Raw genomic sequence first — 22,400 nt, 5'->3', positions numbered from 1 at the left:
GGCACCCAATAGGATTTGAAAGTGAAGAACCATTCAAATCGGACTGGTCATTTGAGAAATCTAAATGCAAACGCATGTTAACACAACGCATTCTCACTTCAATGTGCCTCTTCCATTCGGGCACACTTCGCATAACACGGAATGTGCCCGTAATAACACGAACGCGCCCATTGCAACACGGAACACCACTCGTTATAACGTAGAACACGCCTGTTAAAGCACGGAACCCGCCCGTTATAACACGATCTGTGAGTAGTCGACAACAAACTACTTTCTTGAGCTGCAATGATACATTACTCGCAATGATAAAGTAACGTGACGGCATACCCTCAGTTATTGGTCTCGTCATCTCAAGGTGTATGAGTGCATTGTATCCCGACAAACATTATTACATTATTTATGGGAAAATTATTTTCGCTCAATACTTTTTTACTGAACGCGGAACTTTTCAGGAATGTATCTACAGCATTAAATGAGAAATTACCGTAATGTGCAGGTAATCTTTCAGCAATGGGTTGTTTGCCCCAATATTAGTTTACACTGTGTGTGTGTATTTTAAGCTTTAGAGAGGAAAAATCTGAGAACCCAGAAGGAACTGATGCAGAACAGGGGTAGAACATGCAAACTCCATACAGGAGGGCACCCGAATCAGGAGTCGAACCCAGGCCCCCCTTCTCGCTTTGATGCACGAGTGTCATCACTGCCAATTTTGGAGCTTTCGTGACTGCAGGAATTATTCTATGGTTCTTTCGGTTAAGTCACGTATAAAGATAAAATAATAAAAATAATACATTACATTTCGATATTTTACTAGGTTATTTAATTTTAGTGTGCCTATCTTCTAATTATCATTGACATGCTAATTTTTTCTCTGCCCCCTCCCTCTCTCCGCCCCCTCTCTATATTTAAGGCCTCGTCACAGAGACGACCTCTCTCTTTCTGCCGATACGTGTTCTCTCTCTCTGTGTGTCTTTGTGATGTCGGTCTGCTTGTGTGTCTGTCTACAGTTTTCTGGTTAGATTTTTGTTGCTATTTCTTTTATACCTCATGACGATTGCTTGGGTTGCAATCGAAACGTCGTAGTATGCTATTATTTAATTTATTATTTTATCTTTATACGTGACTTTACCGAAAGAACCAAAGAATAATGTCATCACTGCATCGCACGGCTGCCCGTGGCAACGGACTGAACAACAACATCTGCCTCGTGACGGCGCGGCTCTGAAGTCTTACCTCGATGGTGACACCAGGATCTTGATGGCCACCAGGATGTTCCTTTTGTGATCAAGGCATTGGATCACCTGGCCTTGACCTCCTTCTCCAATCTTCTTCAGCACCTCATAGCGATAGCGGAGGTGCTCATGCCGGAACTGCACAAAAGGTGCAATCATTTAAAGTGAATATAATTAAAATAACAAAGTTTAAGAAGTGAGAATGTATATTCTTTGAGATATGCAAATTCCTTTGTCAAGGCGCTCTTCCCCCTCCAACAGAGCTTAAATATACGCTCCAAGCCTGGTGGTGTTCATTCAGACGCTGTCTTCCCGACAGACCTGTTCTTCACCTGAGGACGGCTGCTTGCGTTGTGGCCGAAACGTCGTGAGAATTATTTTATTATGTTTTATTTTTATTATTTTATTATTTCCATTCTACGTGACTTTACCGAAAGAACCAAGAAGATGAAACAGCTTAACAGCCCATTGGATTTCCTGCAGTATAAATACTTCTGATTCTACTGGGCACGTGTTAACAAAGAGCTTCACAGCCCATCGGATTTCCTGCGTCATTCAGACGCTGTCTTTCTGACAGACCTGTTCTTCACCTGAGGACGGCTGCTTGCGTTGTGGCCGAAACGTCGTGAGAATTATTTTATTATGTTTTATTTTTATTATTTTATTATGTTTTATTTTTATTATTTTATTATGCTTTATTTTTATTATTTTATTATGTTTTATTTTTATTATTTTATTATTTCCATTCTACGTGACTTTACCGAAAGAACCAAGAAGATCTTTCGGTAAAGTCACGTACATAGATTGAAAGAAAATAACAAAAAACTAAAAACAATCAAGGGTTGCCGGGTGAAAATTATCATGTTAATGACAGATTAGTATGTTAATGGAATATCGCAGAGCCGCAACCGAGGGGTCGGCATGCAAAGTGGCTGTGTTAGTGTGAAAGCGCAAGTTTGAAATGGGCATAAAGCACGACTATCATCAGAAGGTGGTAGGATGGGAAGATCATAGCCAGTTATGACTTAAACTGGTTGATAACGTCCTTCCAATGATTGCTCAGTTTGTACCCATCTTCTCGGTTTAAATTGTGTCTGTGTCGATAAAAATGGATGGCTTCATGAATGAATCTTTGTTGATAGCCAGTGGGCTTGCAAAGTACCTTCGTCTTAGAGAAATTTATTTCGTGTGAGCCCACCGCATTAAAACAATGATCAGCCACGGCTGAGGTATTGGTCCTAACGTGTTTCAGATCCGACCTAGTTTTGGATCGGTCTTATATTCACGAACATCAGGCAGATCTGAAACTGTCGGGTTGGCTGCCCAGCACTTGCATTAATATTGGCTGCTGACATTTGGGCTATGCCCATTTCAAACCCTAATAAACAGTTTGCCTTTGGAAGCTAACCCCCCTTTTCCTGAAGACGACCGATTGTGTTGCGATTGAAACGTTGTAGTTTTACTTTTTGTTATTTTCTTTGAACCTATCTACTTGACTTTACCGAAAGACCCAAAAAATATGAATTCTTGCAGTCACGAAAGCTTTAAGTCAAGGATTTAAGTGAGAATGTAATTTTCTAATGTATTTTCTGTAATGATTACGTTGTTTTAAATCTGTCATTGTGGAATGTTCTGATGTCTGCTGGCTCAGTCACCCTTAAAAAAGAGCTTCTTAGCTCAATGGGTTTTACTCGCGATAAAAAATCCTGATTCTGAAGTGCATTGGTGTGTGTGATAGCCTTGGTTGGTACTTCAGGTGCAATGACAAGAAGCCACAAACCCCGCTACCGATGGGCCCTGTGACCGCCCCCACAGCCGGTGTTTTGTTGCGAGCCTCACCAGAATGTAATTTCGTTCTTGGTCGTCGTATCCATCATTGTTGCATCCCTCAGATTTGTTGTAGAGTGCAAAGTACCACACTTCCTGCATGGCTGCGAGTTCTAGCTTCTCACGGTGGGTCAAGTGAGGGCCAAAGAGAGCCATGATTTCTGCAGACATGAGAATAACAACAACATCTGTGTGATCCCAAAGTTGAGCAATTTGTAGGAAAATATTACAGGATTGGGATGTTTTGGCCAATACCAGTTATGTCTGTATGTATGTTGAACTTCTTTTGCACCGTACGTAGCCAATGGTGCCAAATGGATACGCAGGGGGAGGGCAATAAACTAAACATGAAAAGTTCTAAAGAAAGTAGTTTTCAATCTAGATGATTTGAAAGTGTATAGCTCCAGTGGCTTCCTAATCATCTTCTTGGTTCTTTCGGTAAAGTCACGTAGAAGGTAAGTAATAAAATAATAAAAATAAAACATAATAAAACCGAAAGAACCAAGAAGATGAATCCCTGCAGTCACGAAAGCTTTAAATCGAAATTTGGCTTCCTAATATCGGAAGTGCATCTGAAAGCGTGTGATGTGCTGAGGCCAGAGCACAGATAATCATCCCCATGCAACATGGCCACCATGATGCAGTCCCCCATGCAACATGGCTACCATTAAGTCCCGCATGCAACACTGCCAACATGAAGTCCCTCATGCAACTTGGCTACCTGGACATCACCCATGCATCATGGCCGCTATGAAATCTCCAATGCATCACGGTCACTGTGAAATGCACCATGTAACATGGCCATTGTGATGTTCCACCATTCACCATGGCCCTCTGTGACGTCCCTCATTACTGTCCTTACCTTGCGGTGATTTGCTGCAGATGGAGGCGGTGCCCTCTGAGGACAGCGCACTCCACGTGGTGCAAGATTCGCCCTTACTCCTCGCCTCTCCAGCTCGGCTCATCTACACACACACAAAGACAAAGGTCCACCACGTAAACTTCAGCAAGATGTTGGAGATCCTGGGCTCCACAATCAGGAGGGTCCTGCCAAGATGTTGTGTCAGTTCTCAGCGTTGGGATATTTGGCCAATATCTGATGTCACACTTGGATTTACAATGAGACACGTGTGGATTTAGAGGACACACACAGGTGAATGGCATCCTTCAAACTGTTAAGAGAAGAGGGGCTGGGCCAGGACATGCCACGGCCAGGAGGAAGAACGATGGCCGATGGTCAAGAAGAATAACGGAGCTGCAGCCAAGTATCGGAGCACGTCTGAGAGGACAGCTTCCAGAAAGATGGAGCGACAAAATCGGTGCTTGGTGGATTATTCCATCGCAGGATCGTGAGCAGCAACTCAGGGAAGGAGGCCTTCATCCAGTAGTGGATAGATAAAAGTACTGTAGATTATTCACATGTAGACAGGCAGGTACACAGACAGGATCTCGGGGGAGATACTCTGATAGATGCACACACACTCAGGCAGGCAAGTAGATGCACACTCAGGTATATGGATAGGCGACAGGTAGCCACACACCGAGTGGAGAGCACACGTCCATCCATACTTCACCACACGAGTCGAAGAGCCACACGTACCTCCATGGCAGCAACTTGCAGAGCAGGGTGCACAGAACTCACAGCGTCTCTCGTACAGTCCGGGTCTCTGCGTGCGGAGCAGGAGACGAAGGCGAGGATCACAAAGAGTCGAGGGGGCGTGAGTGCTCCCAGATCTCAACATGAGTCAAGTCACAACGCGGGCTTACATCCTCACCATGAGCCCACATCATCAACACAGACTCACATCATCACCACTCACTCACAACACGAAATACAAAAACAACAACAACCGACATTCGCCACTAAGTAGGGGTAATGTGCCGGGCCAGGTGCACTTTTAGTCCACGTGAAGTGTCGAAGGCTGACAAGACGTCACGGGATAGACCCAGGTTCCAAAGGTTGGCTGAGATGACTGGTAGATACACCAGCTGTATCCCCAACTGTGCCAACTTGTTGAATTTTATCCGCTACTCGTTTGAAGCGTCACTCCTCTGTCCTCAGTTGTTGTTGGAAGGCGACTGCCTCCTACTGCCCGGTAGGATCCTTCACGAGCTTCCTCGTGAAGGATGCTATCCACACCGCTGATACCAGTCTTCTGCAAGTCCACTCAGCTCCACATCCTCCCATACAGCATCAGTCCATATTTTTTGACAGCCCATGTCGTGCCCGTTTACCCCCCTTTATGCAACCAAAAGAAACTGCTTGGGTATGCGGTCTACAAGACCCAGCCAATGCAGCCTTGCCTGCCGGAGGGACTTACTGGTGGGAATGTCTCCAGATCTTTCAAGTATTTATGAGCCCCTCACACAATCCAGCCTGGTTAAACCCAGGATGGATCGTACAATCAACAACACCACCATCAACACCACCAACACCAACAATACCACCAGCAAGACCACCACAAACAAGAATATCACCACCATCAACACCATCACCAAAACCATCACCACCCCCATCAACATCACCTCCATCAACACCACCCCCATTAACACCACCAACACCACCATCACCAACACCACCATCAACACCCAAAATACCACCTCCATCAACACCACCCCCATCAACACCAACACCACCAACAGCACCATCACAAACAACACCAACACGACCACCAATGACACCACAATCAACAACACCACCAACACTAACAATACCACCACCATCAACATCACCAACACCACCACCAAGACCACCACCACCAACACAACCACTAACAACACCACAATCAACAACACAACCACCAACACCACCACCATCACAGACAACACCAACACGACCACCACAACACCACCATCACAAACAACACCACCAAGACCACCACCATCAACACCACCAACACCACCACCATCAACACCAACAACACCACCACCACTAACAACAAAGATAAAGATCCCCCTTATAGCTGAAATAGACTGTTGGGGCAAGTGCTGTTAGCCAGCAGCACCTATGAAGGGCAGAACGGCACACGAGGGGGTGGGTGGCCAGCACCACGCCCGGCCGCCTTTGTGTTTACACACACACAGACTCACACACACAGAGACTCACACACACACAGACTCACACACACACAGACTCACACACACACAGACTCACACACACACAGACTCACACACAGACTCACACACACAGACTCACACACACACACAGACTCACACACACACATACTTACACACACACAGACTCACACCATTTCTCACCTTCGCCAGATGCTCCCCCCGACTCTAACGGACAAACTGCCTGAGGGAGACACGAGGGGGCGGTACCAAGTGACCACGCCCACTATGACGTCGCAGATCTGAGCCCCTCCCCCCCACCGGAGCCCCTCCCCCCACCGGAGCTCCTCCCCCCCATGCCCAACCCCTCGCCCCGCCCCTTCACCCCCCTCGCCCCGCCCCTCCCCCCGCTGCTACTTCCGCTGAGGCCCGGGCGAGTGGAGGCGGCGCTGTGCATTGTGGGTGGCGAGCGGACGATTTGGATTCCCGCTCGCGGCCACCGTCGGTGGCTCGCGAGCTTCTGAAGCGGCGGCTCGCTGGCTGGGCCTCCTCTACGTCGACTCAGCCCGAACAAGGCGAGCACCTTGCACGCTGTGGACGCAGCAGCAGCAGCGGCGGTGGTGGGGGGGGGCAGAGGAGGCGCCTGTTGAGTTCACGGCCCCTGCTGCTGCTGATGATGATGATGAGAGGCACTGACAGATTGTGGCTGATGGGATGAGTTACATTTAGTTGTTTGTGTCTCTGGAGGGGCGGATTTGTTGTCGTGGCAGAAATGGCCTCCACTAGAGGCCGCGATGTGGAGTATTTGGTCTACTCTCCCACGCTGGGCGTGCCCACACTTTACCCCGATACACACGCGTGGTTTCTATAAATGTCGACGTGATGATAGGCCACTTCGTTGACCTTTCATTTGTGGCATTTTCCCTTCTGAAGAAGAGTCGTGTAGCTCGGTGGGCATTACCTGGAAAAATTTAAATAGTTTAGTTTCCTCTTTTCCTCCTCCCTTCCTCCCTTTCCACACCCCTCCCCCCCAGCACAACAACAAGAAGCAGGAGGAGGATGGTTTGTCTCCCAAGCCGAGCGCTTCCGGGTCCACCTTCCTGATCCTCCCTCTGCCCCGGGGGGGGGGGGGGGGGGGGGGAAGATCCCCTCACACAGGGTTACGGTACCCCACCCACATACACACGGGGTTACGGTGCCCCCGCCACACATACGCACATGGGTACGGTACCCCCCACTCACATGCCAGGCTATGTGCACCACACAGAGACCCAAAGACTCGCACATAGATCCATAGACTCACACAGACCCATTGACTCGCACAGAAAACAATTAACTCAAACAAAGACCCGTCGAAACACGGACAATATACTTACACAAAGACACATAGACTCACACAGACTCATCCATTCGTGCACCCACCCACTCAACGACTCGCAGGCTTACTCGCTCACCCAATCCCTCACCTACTCAGCCACTCACTCAGAAACTCACTCAAGAACTCGCTCACCCATTTACCCACCCACTTGCTCACCCACTTGTGCATCCACTCACAGAATCACTCGTAAATCACCCACTCACACGCTCAGAAACTGACTCACAAAATAATTCACCCACTCACTCATGCACTCACTTGCCCACTTACCCATGCGCGCACAGATTCACCCACTTACTCGGTCACAGTCTCCCTCTCTGATAGACTCGCTCATAGGCTCAATCGCTCACAGACTCAATCACTCACAGACTCACTCAGAATCTCTCACCCACTAACTTATTCAGAAACTCACTCAACCACCGACCCACTTACTTAAAAACTACCTCACTTATCCGCACCCACTCACTGACCTACTTACTCATCCACTCGCTCAGCCACTCACTGACCAACTCACTCACTCATAAACTCAGTCGCGCACTCATCCACTCACTCCGAAACTCATTCATCCACCCACCGACTCACTCGCAACCATTAACTCATCCACTCAATAATTTCATTCATTCACTCATCCACTCACTCAACCATTCACTCATTCAACAACCCACTCACTCACCCACTCACTTGGAGACTCTCTCACCCACTCACTCACCTACTCGCCCAGTCTATTAGCCACTCATTCAGAAACTCACTCACCTACTCACTCACCCACAATCGATCAATCACTCATATACTAAATCACGCACCCACCCACACACTCACTCACCCACTCACTCATCCACTTTTCCACTCACTTAAGAACCCACTCCCTCAACCACCAACTCAGAATATCACTCCTCCACTCACCCACCCATTTACTCACCCACTCGCTCACCCACTCATTCAACAACTTTCTCACTCGTGGACTCACTTGCTTATCCATTCACTCATCCACTCGCTCGTCCAATCTCTCACCCACTCGCTCACCCACTCGCTCACCCACTCGCTCACCCACTCGCTCACCCACTCGCTCACCCACTCGCTCACCCACTCGCTCACCTACTCGCTCACCCACTCGCTCACCCACTCGCTCACCCACTCACTCACAGACTGACTCAGAAACTCACTCATCCAAGCATTCACTCACTGACTCACTCACCCATTCATTTAACCATTCACTCACAGACTCACTCAGACTCACTCGCTCCCAGACTCACTCACTCACAGACGCACAAAGAAGCTCACTAACCCACGAACCGATTCAGAAACTCAGTCAACCACCAAACCACCTACTCAAAAACTCCTTTACTCATCCGCACTCACTCACTAACCTATCTACTCATTTACTCAATCGGCCACGTTTACTCACTAACTCGCTCACTCATGCACTCAGAAAATCACTCATCCACTCACTTAGAAACTCCTATAACCATTGACCCACTCGCTCAAAAACTCCCTCATCTACTCTCTCGCTCACTTTCTTATTTACTCACCCACTCCCTCACCAATTCACTCGTTTCCCCACTCATTCTTTCAGTCACTCACTCATTGAGCAACTCGGTCAATCATTATCTTATTCAATCACTCACCCATTCACTCGGAGACTCACTCGCTCACTCATCCTCCACTCACTCAACCACTAACCCACTCAGAAACTTACTCAGCTACTCACCACTCATTCACCCACTCATCCACTCATTGAATAAATCACCTACTCGCCCACTTTCTCAGCCACTCAATCAGAAACTCATTCACCTACTCACCCACACACTCACTCACCCACTTACACTCGGGAGTGGGTGGTTTTAGAGTTCAGTGTTAATCATTGGGACTCCCATAGGGTTCTGTGTTGCTCACTGGGTCTCCCATAGGGTTGAGTGTTAATCAATGGGTCTCCCATAGAGTTCAGTATGACTCATTTGGGCTCCCATCGGGTTCAGTGTTAATCACTGGGTCTCCCATAGGGTTCAGTGTTAATCACTGAGGCTCCCATCGGGTTCAGTGTTAATCACTGGGGCACCCATAGGGTTCAATGTTAATAAATGGGGCTCCCATAGGGTTCAGTGTTAATCACTGGGCCACCCATAGGGTTCGGTGTAATCACTGGGGCTCCCATAGGGTTGAGTGTTAATCACTGGATCTCCCATAGTGTTCAGTGTTAATCACTGGGGCTCCCATAGAGTTCTGTGTTAATCACTGGGGCTCCCTTAGGGTTAATGTTAATCACTGGGACTTCCATAGGGTTCAGTGTAATCACTGGGGCTCCCATAGGGTTGAGTGTTAATCACTTGGTCTCCCATAGCGTTGAGTGTTAATCACTTCTAGATTTGAAGCTTTCGTGACTGCAAGGATTCATACTCTTAGTTCTTTCGGTAAAGTCACGTAGGTAAAAAATAAAATTAAAATTTTTACCTACGTGACTTTACCAAAAGTACTAAGAGTATGTTAATCACTTGGTCTCCCATAGGGTTCAGTGTCATCACTGGGGCTCCCATAGGGTTGAGTGTTAATCACTGGATCTCCCATAGGGTTGAGTGTTAATCAATTGGTCTCCCATAGGGTTCAGTGTTAATCACTGGGTCTCCCATAGGGTTCAGTGTAACCACTGGGTCTCCCATAGGGTTCAGTGTTAATCACAGGGGCACCCATCGGGTTGAGTGTTAATCACTGGGTCTCCCATAGGGTTGAGTGTTAATCACTGGGTCTCCCATAGGGTTCAGTGTTAATCACTGAGGCTTACATTGGGTTCAGTGTTAATCACTGGGGCACCCATAGGGTTCAATGTTAATAACTGGGACTTCCATAGGGTTCAGTGTTAATCACTGGGGCTCCCATAGTGTTCAGTCTTAATCACTGGGGCTTTCATAGAGTTCTGTGTTAATCACTGGGGCTCCCTTAGGGTTAATGTTAATAACTGGGACTTCCATAGGGTTCAGTGTAATCACTGGGGCTTCCATAGAGTTCTGTGTTAATCACTGGGGCTCCCTTAGGGTTAATGTTAATAACTGGGACTTCCATAGGGTTCAGTGTAATCACTGGGTCTCCCATAGAGTTGAGTGTTATTCACTGGGTCTCCCATAGGGTTGAGTGTTAATCACTGGGTCTCCCATAGAGTTGAGTGTTATTCACTGGGTCTCCCATAGGGTTGAGTGTTATTCACTTGGTCTCCCATAGAGTTGAGTGTTATTCACTGGGTCTCCCATAGGGTTGAGTGTTAATCACTGGGGCTTCCATAGGGTTGAGTGTTAATCACTGGGGCTTCCATAGGGTTGAGTGTTAATCACTGGGGCTTCCATAGGGTTGATTGTTATTCACTGGGGCTTCCATAGGGTTGAGTGTTAATCACTGGGGCTTCCATAGGGTTGATTGTTATTCACTGGGGCTTCCATAGGGTTGAGTGTTAATCACTGGGGCTTCCATAGGGTTGAGTGTTAATCACTGGGGCTTCCATAGAGTTCTGTGTTAATCATTGGGGCTCCCTTACGGTTAATGTTAATCACTGGGACTTCCATAGGGTTCAGTGTTAATCACTTGGTCTCCCATAGGGTTCAGTGTTAATCACTTATAGATTTGAAGCTTTCGTGACTGCAATGATTCATACTCTTAGTTCTTTCGGTAAAGGCACGTAGGTAAAAAATTACATTAAAATTTTTACCTACGTGACTTTACCGAAAGTACTAAGAGTATGTTAATCACTTGGTCTCCCATAGGGTTCAGTATTTATCACTTCTAGATTTGAAGCTTTCGTGACTGCAAGGATTCATACTCTTAGTTCTTTCGGTAAAGTCACGTAGGTAAAAAATAAAATTTTTACTTACGTGACTTTACCAAAAGTACTAAGAGTATGTTAATCACTTGGTCTCCCATAGGGTTCAGTGTCATCACTGGGGCTCCCATAGGGTTGAGTGTTAATCACTGGATCTCCCATAGGGTTGAGTGTTAATCAATTGGTCTCCCATAGGGTTCAGTGTTAATCACTGGGTCTCCCATAGGGTTCAGTGTAACCACTGGGTCTCCCATAGGGTTCAGTGTTAATCACAGGGGCACCCATCGGGTTGAGTGTTAATCACTGGGTCTCCCATAGGGTTGAGTGTTAATCACTGGGTCTCCCATAGGGTTCAGTGTTAATCACTGAGGCTTACATTGGGTTCAGTGTTAATCACTGGGGCACCCATAGGGTTCAATGTTAATAACTGGGACTTCCATAGGGTTCAGTGTTAATCACTGGGGCTCCCATAGTGTTCAGTCTTAATCACTGGGGCTTTCATAGAGTTCTGTGTTAATCACTGGGGCTCCCTTAGGGTTAATGTCAATAACTGGGACTTCCATAGGGTTCAGTGTAATCACTGGGGCTTCCATAGAGTTCTGTGTTAATCACTGGGGCTCCCTTAGGGTTAATGTTAATAACTGGGACTTCCATAGGGTTCAGTGTAATCACTGGGTCTCCCATAGAGTTGAGTGTTATTCACTGGGTCTCCCATAGGGTTGAGTGTTAATCACTGGGTCTCCCATAGGGTTGAGTGTTATTCACTGGGTCTCCCATAGGGTTGAGTGTTATTCACTTGGTCTCCCATAGAGTTGAGTGTTATTCACTGGGTCTCCCATAGGGTTGAGTGTTAATCACTGGGGCTTCCATAGGGTTGAGTGTTAATCACTGGGGCTTCCATAGGGTTGAGTGTTAATCACTGGGGCTTCCATAGGGTTGATTGTTATTCACTGGGGCTTCCATAGGGTTGAGTGTTAATCACTGGGGCTTCCATAGGGTTGATTGTTATTCACTGGGGCTTCCATAGGGTTGAGTGTTAATCACTGGGGCTTCCATAGGGTTGAGTGTTAATCACTGGGGCTTCCATAGAGTTCTGTGTTAATCATTGGGGCTCCCTTACGGTTAATGTTAATCACTGGGACTTCCATAGGGTTCAGTGTTAATCACTTGGTCTCCCATAGGGTTCAGTGTTAATCACTTATAGATTTGAAGCTTTCGTGACTGCAAGGATTCATACTCTTAGTTCTTTCGGTAAAGGCACGTAGGTAAAAAATTACATTAAAATTTTTACCTACGTGACTTTACCGAAAGTACTAAGAGTATGTTAATCACTTGGTCTCCCATAGGGTTCAGTATTTATCACTGGGGCTCCCTTGGGGTTAATGTTAACCACTGGGGCTCCCATAGGGTTGAGTGTTAATCACTGGGTCTCCCATAGGGTTTAGTATAACCACTGGGGCTCCCATAGGGTTCAGTGTTAATCACTTGGTCTCCCATAGGGTTCAGTGTTAATCACTTGGTCTCCCATAGGGTTGAGTGTTAATCACTGGGTCTCCCATAGGGTTCAGTGTTAATCACTGGGTCTCCCATAGGGTTGAGTGTTAATCACTTGGTCTCCCATAGGGTTCAGTGTTAATCACTTGGTCTCCCATAGGGTTCAGTGTTAATCACTTGGTCTCCCATAGGGTTCAGTGTTACTCTCTGGGGCTTCCATAGGGTTCGTTGTTAATAAGTTTTCGTGACTGCAAGGCTCCATATTCTTTGTTTTTTTCGGTAAAGTCACGTAGGTTACAAAATAAAATAAAAAATAAATTAAATCACGACGTTTCGGAGGCAACACAAGCTTCCGTCTTCAGGTGGCACCGTCGCAGCAGTAATTTTGCTGATGGTGCCACCTGAAGACGGAAGTTTGTGTTGCCTCCGAAACGTCGTGATTTCGTTGTTAATCACTGGGTCTCCCATCGGGTTCAGTGTTAATTACAGGGGCTCCCATAGGGCTCAGTGTTATACACACTGAGTCTCCCATAGAATTCAGTGTTAATCACTGGGTCTCCCATAGGGTTGAGTGTTAATCACTGGGGCTCCCATAGGGTTGAGTGTTAATCACTGGGGCTCCCATAGGGTGCAGTGTTAATCACTGGGGCTCCCTTAGGGTTAATGTTAATCACTTGGTCTCCCATGGGGTTGAGTGTTAATCACTTATAGATTTGAAGCTTTCGTGACTGCAAGGATTCATACTCTTAGTTCTTTCGGTAAAGTCAGGTAGGTAAAACATGAAATTAAAATTTTTACCTACGTGACTTTACCGAAAGTACTAAGTATGTTAATCACTGGGTCTCCCATAGGGTTCAGTGTAAGACACTGGCGCTCCCTTGGGGTTAATGTTAAGCACTGGGTCTCCCATAGGGTTTAGTGTAACCACTGGGGCTCCCATAGGGTTGAGTGTTAATCACTGGGTCTCCCATAGGTTTCATTGTAACCACTGGGGCTCCCATAGGGTTGAGTGGTAATCACTTGGTCTCCCATAGTGTTCTGTGTTACTCACTAGGGCTCCCATAGGGTTCGTTGTTAATACGTTTTCGTGACTGCAAGGGTCCATATTCTTTGGTTTTTTCGGTAAAGTCACGTAGGTTACAAAAAATAAATTTAATCACGACGTTTCGGAGGCAACACAAGCTTCCGTCTTCAGGTGGCACCGTCACAGCAGTAATTTTGCTGACGGTGCCACCTGAAGACGGAAGCTTGTGTTGCCTCCGAAACGTCGTGATTTCGTTGTTAATCACTGGGGCTCCCATAGGGTTGAGTGTTACTCTCTGGGTCTTCCATAGGGTTGAGTGTTAATCAATGGGTCTCCCATAGAGTTCAGTGTTAATTACTGGGTCTCCCATAGAGTTCAGTGTTAATTACTGGGTCTCCCATAGGATTCAGTGTTAATCATTGGGGCTCCCATAGAGTTCAGTGTTAATCACTGGGTCTCCCATAGGGTTCAGTGTTAATCACCGGGGCTCCCATAGGATTCAGTGTTAATCACTGGGTCTCCCATCGGGTTCAGTGTTAATTACTGGATCTCCCATAGGGTTGAGTGTTAACCATTGGGTCTCCCATAGAGTTCAGTGTTAATCATTGGGTCTCCCATAGGGTTCAGTGTTAATCACAGACCCATAGATTCCTAAAACCCTAACTCTATAAACACGTAAGCCTCTATACCCCTAACTCTCTAAACCGCTATACTCCGAAAACTATAACCCTCTAAACCCCTTCACCCTTAACACCCTAACTTTTTAATCCCCTTAACCCTTAAACCCCTCACCCTTTAAACCCCTCACCCACTAAACCCCTATGCCTCTAAATCCAACCCCCTAACCCTTTGAACCTCTAACTTTCTCCAATCCCATTATAAAGGTTTTTTTTTTGCGGTAATATCGTGTGAATATAAATGTGTCTTAAAATCGTCACCACCCGACACAGCCAATTAATAAAAGTTTGTCACGTGAACAAAAAGTGCCAATTAGTTTCTACTTTAGCACATCGGTGTGTTGGAGACTAACCCAAATTAACCTTTATTATGAATAACCCCTCAACCCCATAACTCCCCCTGCGCCACCCCCCATGTCTCCCCTTCACCCCCCTCGCCTCCCTCAGCTGCTACTTCCGCTGAGGCCGGGGCGAGTGGAGGCGGCGCTGTGCATTGTGGGTGGCGAGAGGCTGATTTGGATTCCCTCTCACGGCCACCGTCGGTGGCTCGCGACCTTCTGAAGTGGCGGCTCGCTGGCTGGGCCTCCTCTACGTCGACTCAGCCAGAAGAAGGTGAGAACCAAGCGCGGTGTGGACACATCAGCGGTGGCGGTGGTAGGGGGGGGAGACAAAGGAGGCACCTGGCCCACAGGTGCCTCCCTTGTCTCCCACCTCTCTCTCCCCGTGTCTCCCTCCTCTCTCGCCCCGTGTCTCACTCCTCTCTCTCCCCGTGTCTCCTCTCTCTCCCCGTGTCTCACTCCTCTCTCTCCCCGTGTCTCACTCCTCTCTCTCCCCGTGTCTCACTCCTCTCTCTCCCCGTGTCTCCCTCCTCTCTCTCCCCGTGTCTCCCTCCTCTCTCTCCCCGTGTCTCCCTCCTCTCTCTCCTCGTGTCTCCCTCCTCTCTCTCCCTGTGTCTCCCTCCTCTCTCTCCCCGTGTCTCACTCCTCTCTCTCTCCCCGTGTCTCCCTCCTCTCTCTCTCCCCGTGTCTCCCTCCTCTTTCTCCCCGTGTCTCCCTCCTCTCTCTCCCCGTGTCTCACTCCTCTCTCTCTCCCCGTGTCTCCCTCCTCTCTCTCTCCGTGTCTCCCTCCTCTCTCTCCCCGTGTCTCCCTCCTCTCTCTCCCCGTGTCTCCCTCCTCTCTCTCCCCGTGTCTCCCTCCTCTCTCTCCCCGTGTCTCCATCTTCTCTCTCCCGTGTCTCCCTCCTCTCTCTCCCCGTGTCTCCCTCCTCTCTCTCCCCATGTCTCCCACCTCTCTCTCCCCATGTCTCCCTCCTCTCTCTCCCCGTGTTTCCCTCCTCTCTCTCCCCGTGTCTCCCTCCTCTCTCTCCCCGTGTCTCCCTCCTCTCTCTCCCCGTGTCTCCCTCCTCTCTCTCCCCGTGTCTCCCTCCTCTCTCTCCCCGTGTCTCCCTCCTCTCTCTCCCCGTGTCTCCCTCCTCTCTCTCCCCGTGTCTCCCTCCTCTCTCTCCCCGTGTCTCCCTCCTCTCTCTCCCCGTGTCTCCCTCCTCTCTCTCCCCGTGTCTCCCTCCTCTCTCTCCCCGTGTCTCCCTCCTCTCTCTCCCCGTGTCTCCCTCCTCTCTCTCCCCGTGTCTCCCTCCTCTCTCTCCCCGTGTCTCCCTCCTCTCTCTCCCGTGTCTCCCTCCTCTCTCTCCCCGTGTCTCACTCCTCTTTCTCCCCCGTCTCTCCCTCCTCTCTCTCCCCGTGTCTCACTCCTCTCTCTCCCCGTGTCTCCCTCCTCTCTCTCCCCGTGTCTCCCTCCTCTCTCTCCGCGTGTCTCCCTCCTCTCTCTCCCCGTGTCTCCCTCCTCTCTCTCCCCGTGTCTCACTCCTCTCTCTCTCCCCGTGTCTCCCTCCTCTCTCTCCCCGTGTCTCCCTCCTCTCTCTCCCCGTGTCTCCCTCCTCTCTCTCCCCGTGTCTCCCTCCTCTCTCTCCCCGTGTCTCCATCCTCTCTCTCCCCATGTCTCCATGTCCCCTTCTCTCTAGGTGGTGCAGGTTCAGGAGTTTACTGGCTGCACTCCGACCTTTGGCCTTGGCTGTCGCCCAAGTGGGATTGACGCACAGCAGTCAACCCATAGCATCAGTATCTGTCCCATGACCTCCTCCTGCACCTAGCCTGGCACAGCAGTCAACCCATGACACCTGGCTCTGTCCCATGACCTCCTCCTGCACCTAGCCTGGCACAGCAGTCAACCCATGGCACCTGGGTTGTTGTGATGATATCACCATCATGTAGTGGCGAATTACGGCTGTTGTCGTTGTGAGTTTGTAGGCTTGTGTGTGAGTAATGGTGCGTGTGTGACTTTCATGACGTGTGTGAGAGTAGGATTGTAGGGGTGTGTATCATGGTGCGAGTGTGGGTGTGTATCATGGTGAGTGTGTGGGTGTGTGAGTGTCATGGTGAGTGTGTGGGTGTGTGAGTGTCATGGTGAGTGTGTGGGTGTGTGAGTGTCATGGTGAGTGTGTGGGTGTGTGAGTGTCATGGTGAGTGTGTGTGAGTGTCATGGTGCGAGTGTGGGTGTGTGAGTGTCATGGTGAGTGTGGGTGTGTGAGTGTCATGGTGAGTGTGGGTGTGTGAGTGTCATGGTGAGTGTGTGGGTGTGTGAGTGTCATGGTGAGTGTGTGTGAGTGTCATGGTGCGAGTGTGGGTGTGTGAGTGTCATGGTGAGTGTGTGGGTGTGTGAGTGTCATGGTGAGTGTGGGTGTGTGAGTGTCATGGTGAGTGTGTGGGTGTGTGAGTATCATGGTGAGTGTGGGTGTGTGAGTGTCATGGTGAGTGTGTGGGTGTGTGAGTGTCATGGTGAGTGTGTGGGTGTGTGAGTGTCATGGTGAGTGTGTGGGTGTGTGAGTGTCATGGTGAGTGTGTGGGTGTGTGAGTGTCATGGTGAGTGTGTGGGTGTGTGAGTGTCATGGTGAGTGTGTGGGTGTGTGAGTGTCATGGTGAGTGTGTGGGTGTGTGAGTGTCATGGTGAGTGTGTGGGTGTGTGAGTGTCATGGTGAGTGTGTGGGTGTGTGAGTGTCATGGTGAGTGTGTGGGTGTGTGAGTGTCATGGTGAGTGTGTGGGTGTGTGTGTGTCATGGTGAGTTTGTGGGTGTGTGAGTATCATGGTGAGTGTGTGAGTGTCATGGTGAGTGTGTGGGTGTGTGAGTGTCATGGTGAGTGTGTGGGTGTATGAGTATCATGGTGAGTGTGTGGGTGTGTGAGTGTCATGGTGAGTGTGTGGGTGTGTGAGTGTCATGGTGAGTGAGTGGGTGTGTGAGTGTGTGGGTGTGTGAGTGTCATGGTGAGTCAGTGGGTGTGTGAGTATCATGGTGAGTGTGTGAGTATCATGGTGAGTGTGTGGGTGTGTGAGTGTCATGGTGAGTGAGTGGGTGTGTGAGTGTCATGGTGAGTGTGGGTGTGTGAGTGTCATGGTGAGTGTGTGGGTGTGTGAGTGTCATGGTGAGTGTGGGTGTGTGAGTGTCATGGTGAGTGTGTGGGTGTGTGAGTATCATGGTGAGTGTGTGAGTGTGTGAGTATCATGGTGAGTGTGTGGGTGTGTGAGTGTCATGGTGAGTGAGTGGGTGTGTGAGTGTCATGGTGAGTGTGTGGGTGTGTGAGTATCATGGTGAGTGTGTGAGTGTGTGAGTATCATGGTGAGTGTGTGGGTGTGTGAGTGTCATGGTGAGTGGGTGTGTGAGTGTCATGGTGAGTGTGGGTGTGTGAGTGTCATGGTGAGTGTGTGGGTGTGTGAGTGTCATGGTGAGTGTGGGTGTGTGAGTGTCATGGTGAGTGTGTGGGTGTGTGAGTATCATGGTGAGTGTGTGAGTATCATGGTGAGTGTGTGGGTGGGTGTGTGTTGGATGGCTGGCAATGTTGATGGGTGGTGATGATGATGCAAGCCTTGTGCTCGAGAATGGCACACTGAAACTAATATCATGTAGCTACTTCTGAGTACCCTTCAAGTGCTGTCTGGTCCACATCGTAATGGGCAGGACTTTCCCCCCTCTTCTTTATTTAAGAGCAACGTTGCTCACAACAATGTTGTTACTTCTTACAGCTGGAATTTATCCTAAGTACATGGAGAACCACATTGCAGCCATGTGATAGTTGATGTTGTGCAGTGAATGATGACCGGGCTGAGACCATTAACTCGCTAGACTTGAGAATCTGCTTTGATCACAGGTGACTGCCTGGATTCAAACCCAGGTACTCCGTGGTGCCAATTCAGTGCTATGACCGCAAGGTCCATGGGCCACCTCTAAACACCCCCCACGCTAAAGACATTAGCAGCAACCTGTTTAGTGAGCAGCATTCTTTGAATATTGTTCCAAAGCAATTGGGATTGTGGAGCAGTGGCACAGTCCTGCACTTGCTTTCTCTTTAATCCACCAAATGCGACTTGCCGCTCGATTGTGGCGCACCCATTTTTACACTTGTTTCAACTGCTGCGGCAGATGGTGGAGCAGAGGGGCAGTGGAGCAGAGGGGCAGTGGAGCAGATTGGCAGTGGAGCAGGACAGTGGAGCAGAGCGCAGTGGAGACGTGGGGCAATAGAGCAGAGGAGCAATGGAGCAATGAGGCAGTGCAGCAAAGGAGCAGTGGGGCATTGGAGCAGTGGATCAGTGGGGCAGATGAGGGGTGGATTTGTCGTGAAGAAGGCGAATCACCTGAATATGTGCTCTGAAGAAGAACCATTTCCCAAAACGTTTCTTTTTATCTATGTCCTTGTCCCACCGCACACACAGCCGGGACACCGCACACACGAGCCCCAAGGCACATTACACCAACCCAGGCAGCACTCGCAAGCAATGCAACGTTACGTTGTGTCCTCATGAGTTGATTTCACAAAGTTTATAGTAACAACAACAACAACAACAAAAATATTGATCCTAATTCTTAACCGGGTGGCCTTGAGACTTGGCATGTGCAGGTTTTGTTCATTGTCTGCACCAGACCCCTGCAGCTGTCTCATTCTGGGTCCGCTGCCCCTTACATGTCCTGGAAACCATGGCAAGGTCATCGCATGAGGACCGCCTGGATGAAAACCAGCATGGAAGGGGCCCAGTGTGGGGCCGGCTATGCTAATGGAATAGCCCCATGTGTGTGTGATGTGAGGTCTCCTGGCAGCAGACATTCTCCGCTGCAGTGCTGGCATCTGCTGCTCAGTTTCATTCCCCAGCTGTGGTCCCAGTGGCACCGTGGGTCGTGTGGTGATAGCGGTCACGGTTGGCGCCGATCCACGACCACCACCCCTACTGGGCGGTGGACCTGCCTCTACAAAGTAGCATGTGGCGGAGGAGTGAGGTGAACGCTCTCGCCATGCGAGCGAGGCACCCTCGCTTCCTCTTCTTTTCGTGCATCTCCACCTGCACCTCCTCCATCTTCTCCTCCTCTGTCTCATCCTCCTCCATCCCCTCTTCTTCATCCTCCACCGCCATCTTCTCCTCTACCTTCTCTTCCTGTGCCATCTCTGTCTTCTCCATCTCCTCCTCCACTAGCACCATCTCTTCCTCCTTCATCTTCTCCTCCTCACCCTCCTGCACCACCATCTCCTCCACCCTCTTCTCTTCCTCCTCCACCACCATTGTTTCCGCTTTGTCCATCGTCTCCATCTCCTCCACCACGACCATCTGTTCATCCTTTGTTGTCTCCTTGTCCTCCATCTCCGTATTGTCTTTATCCTCTCCCTCCGTGCTCTCCTCCATTGTCACCATCACAATCTCGTCCTCCTATGCCTTCTCTTCCTCCGTCTCTACTTCATCCTCCATCTCCTTCACCTCTTCCTTCGTCTCCTTCTCCACAACCTCTGACTTCGCTTCAAAGGCCTGGAGGAGTGAGGAGGAGGGCTGCTTTAGCTCAGATCTGTTAAGAGACAAACACGACATCGTTCTACCTTCATGCTACGGCAGACATCGCCATCTCCCCATTGTCCATCTCCCCATCGTCCGTGGGTGGAATGTGTGGCGGATTCATTCAAGCTTAATATAAACAGCAGTAACGACATGGCCAGTGAGTGTGCTTCATATTGGCGCTGTCATTCTCATGGGGCAAGGCTATCCTTGAGATAGGTTAAGCTGTGTCTCACACACTGTTGTGGTTTCACAGTAGTGGGTGGCCTTGCTGTGTCAATTTAGCTGAATAATTTGTAGTGACATTTATCTTTCTATGTGTATTCTAATTGATCCCTTGGACATAATGGCCTTCGCATTTAAAATGACATCGGTGGATATCATGAACGTCTACTGTGATGGAATGGGTGTGTATCTTTGTGGTCAATGCGGCGGCAGTAATAGCCAGGGCGGGAAGCAAGATCTGAACTGTAAGTGGTGAGCGATGAGTGTGCGACCCTTTGGCTGCTTCAACCCATCCACGATTTCGATAAAATATCCGATAGTGGTTTGAGGTCGACAGAGCCGCCTCCCTTGATGTCGAAGGCATCTCGGAGTGCATTGAGCGCGATGAGCCACTCACATCTCTCATCTCAACGCATTTGAAATTGGACACCCCTCCCAGTGGTCGCTGTCTCTGTGCATTACAAGGCAACTTGTCAGCTGGCCTGGAAACAGGCATGAGAGTGCGAAATTATCATGGTGGATGGAAGGTTAAATGGTGAAATATGGCCGCATCGTTATCTGGTCTCACCCAGAAACCAATTATGGAAAGTAAATCTGTCCACAGTATAGCGGAATGTACACGTGGGTTTTGCAGTGTCTGTATATTATGTGAGTGCAGCAGGGCTGGAGCACCTGTGCCTCAGCAGCAGAAGGGACCTGGGTTTGATTTCCACGTTGGGCCACGTTATCTGTGTGGAATGTGCTTCCCCCTGTTCTGGGAGGATTCTGCAGCTTTCTCCCTGTAACTGAACCCACACAATGCAAATCGCTCAATTTGGATCACAAACAGCAGCAACTTTGTTACCAACTGCGAGCAAACTTGACAGGACCCTCCTGAAAAAAGTCTTGAGGTTTAGTGAGGATCATCCTGCGTAAACAAGCATGATAATAAATAAATTAAAATTAACACACACTGGACACACGCAGAGTGGTTTACCGTGGCTCAGCGCCTCCAGAGTTTGCTTTCTCTTCTTGGAAGCCCTCTTCTCCAAAGCTCGGAGCAATCGGGCCCTGCACAGGAGTGGCGGCGGTGGTGGTGGCGGCGACGGTGGCGCTGGCGGTGTTGGCAGAGGCGGTGTCAGTGGTGGTGGTGGTGGTGTTGCTGGTGGTAGCGGTCTGGAGCCAGTGTTGCTCGATCTTGGCGAGGCGCTGCTCCTTCTCTAGGCGCTTTTCCTCCATGAGGCACTTTTACTCCACTAGACGCTTCTCCTCCATCAAGTGCTCCTGAAGTTTTACCTCAATGAGGCGCTTCTCCTGCATGAGACGTTTCTCCTCGACAAGCTTCACCTTGCAAAGGCGAGTCTCAAGATGCTTCTTCTCGAGATGCTTCAGCTCTACGAGATGCTTCACCTCAAAAAGGCGATTGTGTTCCTCCACCCGCCTCTCCTCTGAGGCACTTCTCCTCTGAGGCACTTCTCTTCCTCCACCCGCTTCTCCTCTATGAGGCGTTTCTCCTCCATGATGCGCTTGTCTTCCTTGACCCGCTTAGCTTCTATGAGGCGCTTCTCCTCATCGACACACTTCACAATGGCGAGACGCTTCTCCACCTCCAGATGCTTCTCCTCGAGACGCTTCACGTCCCGAAGGCGCTTTTCCTCCATGAAGCGCGTTTCCTCAAGGAGGCGCTTTTCCATGACGCGTTTCACGTCATTGAGGATCTTGTTTCTAAGGCACTTCTGCTCCGCGAGGTGCTTCAACTTTGCGAGGCGCTTCACTTCAATGGGGCGCTTCTCTTCCATGATGCGCTCCTCCGCAAAGCGCTTCTCCTTGAGGTGCTTCTCCTCCTGGA

At 49.3% G+C, this 22,400-nt stretch overlaps 1 long non-coding RNA gene and 1 pseudogene across 1 annotated transcript; one reads left to right on the top strand and one right to left on the bottom strand.

Annotated features, from left to right (window-relative positions):
- Nucleotides 1-4,665, bottom strand: part of LOC144738377 (uncharacterized) — a 277,849-nt pseudogene extending 273,184 nt beyond the window's left edge.
- Nucleotides 4,666-6,563: 1,898 nt separating this feature from the next.
- Nucleotides 6,564-16,762, top strand: LOC144738411 (uncharacterized). The gene is made up of 4 exons (XR_013589251.1): nt 6,564-6,688; nt 7,148-7,278; nt 14,933-15,097; nt 16,503-16,762. It is a non-coding gene; the product is annotated as an uncharacterized LOC144738411 (long non-coding RNA).
- The last annotated feature ends 5,638 nt before the right edge of the window (nt 16,763-22,400 follow it).

This window comes from Lampetra planeri, chromosome 82 (genome assembly GCF_965212315.1).
Source record: "Lampetra planeri chromosome 82, kcLamPlan1.2.h2, whole genome shotgun sequence".
Lineage (NCBI taxonomy): Eukaryota > Metazoa > Chordata > Hyperoartia > Petromyzontiformes > Petromyzontidae > Lampetra > Lampetra planeri.
Note: the sequence above shows the minus strand (reverse complement) of the source record. Positions and strands in the feature narration are given on the sequence as shown.